The sequence below is a fragment of the Bidens hawaiensis genome, unplaced genomic scaffold (assembly GCF_021521415.1).
Source record: "Bidens hawaiensis isolate Kalapana, Puna unplaced genomic scaffold, B.hawaiensis_p1.1 tig00016786_1, whole genome shotgun sequence".
Lineage (NCBI taxonomy): Eukaryota > Viridiplantae > Streptophyta > Magnoliopsida > Asterales > Asteraceae > Bidens > Bidens hawaiensis.
The window spans coordinates 520,359-530,630 of NW_027492546.1; the positions used below are offsets into that span (position 1 = coordinate 520,359).

General features: G+C 44.7%; 2 pseudogenes; both read left to right on the forward strand.

Moving 5' to 3' along the window:
- Positions 1–775: 775 nt before the first annotated feature.
- LOC143552173 (uncharacterized) lies at positions 776–1,168 on the forward strand (annotated as a pseudogene).
- A 4,846-nt stretch (positions 1,169–6,014) lies between these two features.
- LOC143552174 (uncharacterized) lies at positions 6,015–6,982 on the forward strand (annotated as a pseudogene).
- The last annotated feature ends 3,290 nt before the right edge of the window (positions 6,983–10,272 follow it).

Genomic DNA, 10,272 nt, shown 5'->3' on the forward strand with positions numbered 1-10,272 from the left:
AGAAAATAATCATAGATATGCCGGTCATTAGAAGGAAGAACCATCATAAAAAGATTCCTCGTGTATTATCTGTAGCAAAATTATGCACAGAAGCTAGCAATCCGGACCATATTGAAGAGGTTCCTGAGACACAGCATGGAAGAGTCACAATATTCAGAAACGAGGTCCAAGAATGAAAAGGGGTAGAATTACTGAATGAATACGAGCTGCAGCTAATACCCGAGGCATAAAAGAAGCATTTTCCACGGGATCCCGAAACCGCCTGCCACCCCGACCTAATTCATGATGAGCCCATCAACTTCCTGGAAAAATGCCTATGATTAAAAACCACCGACATGTCAAGATCAAAATTCGAATTGGTTCCTGGTCCTGGTCAGAGACCACTGTGTTCGCGCCGATGATCTAACAAAAAAGCGAAGTAGTGGTCTCTTTCTTTCCATTACGAACGACACGCTTCGCCTGCTCCCTCCCCGTGTCCACTAGCGCTCCTGTCCAGAGCGAAGAGAAGGCGAAACGCCGCCGAAGCAACATAAGCAGGCTTCTCTTGCTACGTAACAATAGCGCCGGATAACCTTTTGCTCCCACATGTTTGAAATTTAGGGTTAAGATCTTGCTTCTTATACGGGATCCGACGCATCCAGCAGAGCGAAAGAGCCTTCCATTCTTTTCGGCGTCATCCTTCCGCATTGGCGGCGAGTGAAGTGCCACAATCACATTCATCATTTTTGATCTACATAAGCCAAAGCCCATAGCACTGGTGACGTCTCCGGCATAAATGCAAGGAGGATGTATAGCTTATATAGGATCTTGTGGAACATGATTTGATTCTGCAAGCGGTTCGGTACGAACGAAGAAATTTCGAACAAAAGGGTCGGAACTCGCCGATAGGAAAGGAGAGAAAAACAAAGCAATGCCAAGAGCTCCGTCAATCCGCTGTTCATCGATAGACGAAGCTCTCTCTTTATCATCTCGAGCCAGATGAAACAAAGGATGGGTCCTCTTTCCTTCTCGCGAACCACAGAAGCGCCTAGCACCCAGAGGAGCAAAGCTTATTTCGGAAACGGCGCATAAAAAAGGGTTGGCCCGTCAAAAGTCCGGTGCCTTCGCGAACGAAGTTCGGAATCAACAAGGGTTCGTAGAACGGAGGGAGTGTACAACTGGGTCGTAGCCCCAGTTTTTTGTTCGTAACTAGGGAGAGATAGAATGGAGTTCTTCACGAAGTTCGAGACAAAGGAATAAAAAATACTTTCTCTATGGCCTCCTCGTTTTGAGACATTATGGCTTTGGGATCGACCCCGGTAACAAAGAAGAAATCCATAAAAACTTAGGATCCGACACCATGATAAAATACTACCCTCATGATTAGACCATGTCCCTGAGATTTGATAAAAGAAAGGTGCATTTGCGGTTAATTCGTTGTCATTCGATAACTTATTAGGAATATGACGGAACGGAAGACCAAGGAAAGAAAGAAGAATGCACCAAAATGCAGGTGCTGCGCCAAACACCGGTGGTTCTTTCTTGTTGTAAGTGAATGCAACGAAAAGACCCAGAAATAACGAATAATGAAACAATTCATATATTGACGTGCTCATTTCAAAATTGATGCTTTGTTATTCCCATCATCCTGTGGTTTCAGGATGATCCACAAGAAAGGTGGCAGGATTCGAACCTACACTCTGACCATGCCTCACCGCCTTCAACCCATTAGTCTCCGTTACAAGGTAGGGCAGGGTGAGGAAAGGCAGAATGAGTTCATGCCACAACGATCCCTATGGAAGGGAAATTGATCAAGATTTTTGGCTCGCAATAAAGATAGGGTCATGTTCGGGCAAGCTATTGATTCCATTACCGAACCAAACAAGATTATTCCCTTAGTCCTATCTATCCACCTCTCCAGACACAATATCTTGAGTACTTATGATGGTGACCACATCTGCTAGCATGTGACGTTTGGACATAAAATCGAGTCCTTGTGAATGCGTAGAGCCAGGTGCTCTTATTTTACGATGGTAGGGACGATTGCTTCCATTACTAACCAGAAAGACACCAAATTCTACTTTAGGTGCTTCAACTGCGGTATAGGTAGAAGGAGCCGGTACGGAAAAACCTTCTGTATAAGGTTCGAAATGGTGAATTGAGGTAGAGTAGACCGATGATCCTGTAGTCATTTGGCCAGCTATTGAAAGAAAATGCTTGCATCTGCTCCCCCTTTTATATAACCGGTCCTATCTATCTCCAAACCTAACGTGCTAGTTTCCCATCATAGGGCTTTCTATCTATAGATTAAGCCATTACCAAACCAAGGAGCGAATTTGTTCAGAAGTCAGTTGACTGCTTCTATAGATAAGGCGTAGCATCCTTGGCCCAGCATTATAGCCCTTCTTAGTAAGGCTTCGGCCCTACTACAGCGCTTTGTTAACTCGAAGCGCCTCGCTATGAGAATCTAGCTTCGCTAACGTTCGGCTAAGTATTGAACCTTCGCGCTGACCGTTCGCTTTCTCAGTAGCAAAAGGGCTTCTCTTTGCCCCTTAAGTAGAAGGACAAGAAAGATCTTCTTAGTTTTCTTGCTCCCGCTTCCTCGTCTGCGCTCATAAGTCAACTTTTCTCTTTGGGAGGTGAAAGAGCGCTTGAAGCGGACAGACCGCATCGAAGATAGATTTATATATATACACGGTTACGGTTATCTCGGACTGCGTTTCGGAAAAAGTAGCCTACTTGAGAAAGAAGGGGCGGGCACTCTTGTCTTTCAACCCCACTATACTATTCATAGTTGTAGGGCACTGTGTACTTACAGCCTCTACGATAAGCAAGTGATTAGGGCCGGTGCTTGGCGAACGGAACGGTTCATCAAGCCATTTTTAGCCTTCACTCCCTAAATGGGAATAGAGCTACTTTACAAATAGGGTTTAATTACTTCGCACCTGACTGTGATAGCCCTCTCGATACCTTATTGGAGCTTTGTAACCAGTGGTCGGTTTCCCGTCGCTAGAGTCTTTTCCCAGTGCACAGAGCCCCAACGAGGAAGTCGTTAGTGGTTTATGGTCCAAAATGCTAATCCCTCTTTTTGTGCTACTACTACTACTAGGGCGGGAAGAAGATAAAAAAAGGCAAGCGTTCCCTTGGTTTCCCAACCTGTTGCTTCTAAATACTGCCCTCTCTCGGTTGGATGTTGGTCCAGCCTACTACGAGGATCCCGTATCCAGCAACCCAACCTATACAAATGGCATCCATCAAAGCCCCTTTACTAGATTGGAGCTATGAAGCTTACCTTCTTTTTATTAAAAGGGAAAGGGCTTTTTCAGCTAGTGCGCAGTAGCGCACTTCCGTTTTCCCTTGACTAGTAGGGGTCCCGTGGTTCCTATCCCGCCGCCTTTCCCGGTCCTTTTCTTTTAGTGCTTCGACCCGAAGCGATAGCTTCTAGCTAGTTCAGTGGATAAGATGGTTGCGCTCCAGCTCACTCAAGAATGGGATGGCAGTGACCGCTGGCAAGCTCGTTCTAATCTTGGACGCAGTACATTGGAACCCTGAAGCACCACCACGAACGCTACCGCGCGTCCGCCTGCGGTGCGGTAAGGCACCACCCTGTTTTGCCAGCAGCCAACTCCGGCGTGTCAACTTAGTTATCCTCATCAAGCCACTTACTTGATGTCTAGCTTCCCAACTGGTAGACGGTTCCTTTTCCCCCCAGATCAATGAAGAAGGGAGAACTTGATTCTTCCAAAGAATCGGAAGCGAAGCGCTATGCCGGGGCGGGGGGACCGGAAAAGAAACGGCTCCGAAGAAAGAAATTGGGGTTCCCAAGCTTCTCCACGCTCAACGAGATGCGCCAACCTCGGGATGCTTTACTCCTAACCCCACAAGGTTCCGAGACGGAGCTTAACCTAAGTCTCGGTAAAGAACGGCGATGACCTATGTTTCACACGGCGCACGATTCCACGGATAGTTTCATTCGAGATCGTGATGGAGGACATAGCTTACGATCATCGGCTTTGATCATTCCACTAGGCAATTGATTAGGACATTGCACAATGATCCGAACACTTTGTCGCATCTCTTCGATACGAATACAGTAATGATCATAGCGATCTCCTCTGGTACGTCAGGATCTGATTGGTCATGAACATCGTAAGGTGCTGCTCTTCGCGAATCCCAGCATACCCCTGGTTGGGATGGGTAGGCCCACCACTTCACTTTCACTTAGGCGCGGGCCAAGTCAGTGGGGAGACCCTGTCGGGCTCCTTCCCCCCCCCCCCAAAAAAAAAAGAAACTGTACATGAGAGTTTCCCTTCATACGGCTCGAATCATTCTCAGATGCCCCGAGAGGCATCCTTTCCTTGTTTGTTGGGTTGGTTCACGCGCGCGCAAACGAGCACCGGTCGCAACAGCAGGAAACTATGACCAGTAGATTCAGACACTTAGCTACATTCGCACGCAAAAAGAATGTGGTTCTGGTTGAGGCTTTCTTTTCCTTATTAGTAAAGGGGGCTAGGGACGTTCGTGGAGTCCGTGCCTTCCGTACCACAGAAAGGTCGTTCTTGGGTGGATCCCGCTCCTAAACATAAGGGATGATAGGGGTCCTGGGGCCGGGCCTACCATATCAAAAGGGTCGTAGAAAAAGAACCCGGCCACCTATTTCATTCGACGTTCCGGGGTAGGAGCCCGACCGATTCGACCGACTTCTCTGCTTTGATCATATAAAAAGCCCAGTCAGCCACCAACTCGGTGCAGGTCACGTGGCCTATAGCTCGGCCTTCGCTTTTTTAGGCTTCCTTTACCCACATCTCTATTTGCCCGCAGCACTTCCATATGGAGAAAGATAGGCTTACCATGTTCCATTAATAGCACTTAACCTATGCCAATTTTGAAGGACCGTGCTCCACCCCGGTGAACTCATGCGGTTCCGACGTGCCTAGAGGCCAGAGGAGAATCCGTTCACAGTCCGTAGGACCAACACCATTCGAAGGTGGGCGGCCCACCCCACCTAGAATAGTTATGTTAGACTGGGCTTACACACATTCGCTCACTTACGCTGTCCCCCCTCAGCTCACCCTAGCCCCCGGCCTTTTGCTCTTCTAACGTAAGCTCCAAGGCTTCACACCAAGTCTTCACTGACATAATATGCTTGCTTAAGTAGGATTAGGCAGAACCGTTGTTGCCTGATGGGAACTTCCCCCATATTGCAATCAATGTCTTCATGTCGCACGACCTCTTAACATTACACCACTGAATCCCCAATCCTTTGCTTGCTGTGCAGTGACAGTACCAATATCCACTAATCATTGTTTCCAGGTACGGTTGCCAGTTGACATCTCTTCTAATTCGTCGATACGAGAAGCAAGTTGTTGTGTGGAGGAATCAATATCTCGACATAAGCCAAGAGGCAGATCTTGTGCCACTCCACCTGGTCGTATGAAACTGGCATGCATCCTGGCTCCCGAGACTCTTTCATAGAATTCCAACAATTTTTCCCGCTCCTCAAAAGCCCACAGGAACGGAGTTGATGCTCCCACATCCATAACATGAGTAGTTAAAGCAAGTGAATGATTTGAAATTCGAGTTATTTCACGGAATAAAACTCGTATATATTGAGCTCGTAATGGTACCTCGCAATTCAAAAGTCTCTCTACGGCTGAAGAATGAACGTGTTCTTGGGCCATCGTAGAAACATAGATAGGGTCGACGACGGAACGAACAACGAAACTTTACGACAGCTTTTTTGTACATGTTCACTTGCATCACATACACAAGTGCTCTCTGAACCGTGCAATAAGGTCACCCATAACACGGCTCTCCTATTTGAGTTATCTTAGCCCTAGCCATGCTATTCAAGAATATTAAAAAAATGGCAGCGTAAGGTAACAACTAGTATTGAAAATCGGTCGCCTTTGAAAGCGTTCGCTAATAACCAAAGCGTATCGTTCCCGCAACCACTTTTGTACTTTGTTTATAGCTTTTTTAGGTTATGCAATAGAAGGGGGCTTGCGCTTGAATTGAAGTAGCGCTTTTGGAATATGAGTAGGGCTCCTAGGTGGCGCGTTCATGGAGGCAACCCGAAGGAAGAGAAAAAAGAAGGTTGGGTGCTTGTGGGGCAAGGCCACCCGCCCCGAATAGGAGAGGCGTTGGAAATCCAGACCGGCTCAAAGAATCACTAGTGCTATTTAGTCCTTCGTTTCGATAACAAAGAAGTCATCTTTGACGATTTCCCTTTCATTCCCTGCCGAGCCGCCTCTCTTCGCCATTCGAAGCCTCTGCCTTCCCTTTCTATAACATAGCCAAGCGCCCTCCTTTACAATCACTAAAAAAATACCAATCAAAGCCCTATCGTATCAGTACGTCTCTGTGATTTTTCCGGCCCCAGGGGACTTTACTCGACCCATTCCCCAGTCTCCCACGTTGCTCAAGTAAGTGTGCGACTCCATATGAGGACCTCCTTCCCTTCTGCCCACTCTCCGTTCACACGGTTCTCAAAGCAGAGGAGGAGGGGTGGGCAGCAGATACAACGAGCCCTCTGTTCCACTCATCTATCCAGAAGCAAGTGTAGTTCACCGGTTCCACCGAATGCTCCTATCTGTCGGCAAAGATCGTGTGAGTGTGCAGTTATGCTTCGGATGCTTCGACATAGAATAGATCGACCCGGTTCCCGTTCTTTTCCGGTGCACTCGCTTTATATCTCCGACACACAAGGAATGACGTGGTGGGAAGGAAGGAGCCCTAGCCTCTGTCCGGCCGATCATTCCGCTGGCATCTCGCATTCACGCCCCCGTTTGACTGCCGCTCGGGGATGTAGTTGTAGATACGTTAGTCTTAGTGGGTCGTTGGCTCCACTTGTTATCTCCTTCTACGACATGTTGTTGTCGTCGCCATATTCCATATGTCACTTAGTCATCTCTGCCTCCCTACGGGTCAGTACAGTACCTCCGAAAGAAACGGAGGACTTCATTCAGTGACCCCACGATCGCCCTCTGAACGATCAGAATAAGGTAAAGCTTGAAGATAAGTTTCGTACTCTATTAATTTCTCGGTCTCTCTAGTCTGGTGGGCATCGGCCGGTCTTTCGACCAGATCCCCTTAAAAACCGTACGTGCGAGTCTCCCCGCATACGGCTCACGCCATTCGAGGTGGCCCAGCCCAGCATTCATTCTAAAATCCTGTAGTGAAATTGAGACTGTTCGACTTCGGAAGCAAATTCGCGTGTAGGCAGCGCTGTCTGTCGTACCGTTGACTCTATCTATTCATTGAATTTGCTTGATTCCATTTTTATATAGGCTCGCTCCCTCTTTTTCCAAGAATTCATGCACTTCCCTTTACTCCATAGGGTCTTCTTTAATAGGTTCATAGTCCAAAGCCTTCCATTTCCGTCAAATGGCACGGCCTCCCCTAGCTATTCCACCGTCTGGGCTCCCTTTCCTCCCTATGCTCCCCCGGCGCAGGCCTACCACGCTTTGCGTCTGTGGCGTTTTCGCCAGACGGTCTTTGCCAGTAGTGCCATCCTCCCCGCTGGCTGTATGGGCGGGTTGTCCCTCGCTGCTACGTTCTGTTAGGCCATGGATTACAGGAACAAATGTAGTTGAATGGAATAGCAGGCGGGTTACACGTTCCACTGTGCCGAGATTTGAGGTGCAGGTGGTGATGATCACCCCGGGGTATGCGCTAGAGCCCTTGACAGGCACTTCAGAACCCGCCAACGCTCGTGAAAACCCGGGTCGATCAGTCCTCTGGGAGAAACGGGTTGCGGGTTAGATATATTTTAAGGAAAATCCGACTAACCCGACACGATTAACCCAAAACTAGATCGCGTGGACCCGATGAACAATCACTATCCATTTAGCTAAATATCGGATATTAATATTGTTGGATATTTTGAATATCGAAAATATCCAAAATATCCAATATCTAAAACATTGTCCTATAGCAAAACTAGTCATTTATGTTTTTACGTTCTTTCAATGGTTGTCCTTTAGCAAACTAAATGCCAAAAATCGTACTTTTTGTTTCAAAACCCTATCAGGTTATGTCCTTTGTCACAAATCCAGTTATTTTTTCTCGTTAAATCTAATCATGTGCAAAACTCATGAGGGTGTTTTTGTAATTTTACCCATTTAGTTAATAAAAAAACAAAAAAAAAAACTCATCTTCTTCCTCAAAACCTCATTTCCTCAACTCTCATATGTAAACTCTAGCCGCCATCATCGTTACCTGACCTAACCACCTCCATCTCCATTAGTCAACTCTAGTCGCCACCACATCGTTGGTCGTTGCCCTCTTCTACAACATAAACAGCACCGCCGATTTCCCATATAAAAAACACCACCCGTCGATCACCGCCAATTAAACCAGTTCCGGCCTACGAGCAAATCCCCATACACTTACCAGATCTGGTAATGAACCCTAGATTTTGAAGCAGATCCGACATTCAGATGGTTGTGGTGTTCCGGTCTAGATACGACATTTGATTGGTTATCCAGGTGATTTCGAACTGATTAGGCTTGACAGTGTCATTTTGAGTACTCGATCTTTAATAATAGACATTTCGGTGTTTTTTTTGGTGTACAGATTAGGGAAAATGGCACTGATTAGATCCAATCACATGAATGGTGTTGGTATACGAAATCGATTCGGTTTTTGGTGTTTGAAATCGATTTAGTTTTTGGTGTTTGAAGATTGAAGATTGTGTTTGCATAATATAATGTTAGTAGTCTGCAAATCAAACAGCTAGGTTCAAACACGGAGCATATGTGTTTTCATACAAACCAAAAACAAGTTGCCGGTGGTGATGGTTACGGAGTGGTGGTGGTCACGGGAGGTTGGATGGTGGTGGATAGATTGTAGGAGAGAGAGAGAGATGTCGCCTAAATTATATATAAATATTATAAATATTTCCTACAGTTTTAATAGCTTTGGGTTAGTTTTTATTTAATATTACTTATAGTAGGCTCATATTTGGAATTTAATGGTTTCATGATTAAACGAGCTAAAATGGAATATTTTTACTAATTTTGAAACCTAAAACCTACGAGTAATAGTTTAACCAATTTTATATATGTGGGTTCTTTAATATTAATTATATATATAAGAAAATAAAGTTGTAAACATTATTTATATAATATGTAAAAACATTTATTTGTTGAAAAGATGACGTTAACTTTGGTGGAATCATGTTGGCCGCAAATTCTTAACTAAAATCATTATGTTTCCTAGGCCGTGTAATAAGTTAAACAAAAACATTCACATTTGTATGTGGTAGGTTTTAAACAGAAGTGGGCCGAAGAAACACAAAGAAGCTTTATAAAAGGTTAATGGGCTTTGAGAAGGGAATTAAAGAAAAAAGAAAACCGACACAAACGTGGTGGGTATAAAAATAGGAACTAGGTCATGTATTTGATGCGGGGCCCTATTGGTAAATTAAGGTTCTTTTTGGACAGCAAATTGCAACCATAAGGCTAGTGGACAATTGCAAACAATTTTGGAGAGCCTAGTGTTGCAAGAAAGAGAATAGGGCGTTGGTTCGAGTAGAGAACGCCTGGGTTCAACACTTGCTCAACCAAACATCATTATTATTGGTTTGAATTTATTATTATATTTATGAATTCATTATTTGAACCAATTTATTTTCTTTTGTTCTTGAGTATGGTTGTTGGCTAAACCCTTACACCGCCTAGTCTTCTGATGAACTTTTGTTGATTTTGGATTTTGGTTTGGATTTTGTTTTCGTTTATGGATTTATGATTGAGTAAGAAGTTTAATGTTATTCATTCAATGCATATGTGTGCGTAGGATTGCTTGATGAGTTCTATTGTTTCACAGTTTCCTTGGTTATTGTTTCATATAATAGGTTTTTTTAGGTCATCTACCGTGTGTTTTTTACTAGTTTGTGGTTGATTGTCAATAAAAACCATAGGAACAATAATAATTAATCAAGTAGACCAAAGTATTATGCTAATCTAAATAGTTGTAAGGTGATAGATTATGTGATAGGTCTTGGTTGGTTAAGTTGCTAGATTTAGTTCTCTGTAAGGAGTCCGTCTAGGTTTGATTTATCAGCTTTGCCTATCTAGTCGAGTGAGTTCATTAAACTACCTTTGATTTCCGCGTTGTAAGGTAGGATTTCTTATAATGGTACTTGTCATAAAATAAATTAGCGACCGTAAGCAAGTCTAATTAAACCGGTAATTTTAATAGCTTATTAGGATTCCATAGGTGTCTTCTTGAGAAGGGTCAAAGGTCATGTTAGGTTTCCATTTAAGTGAAGAGTTTAATATCCTGGTTCCA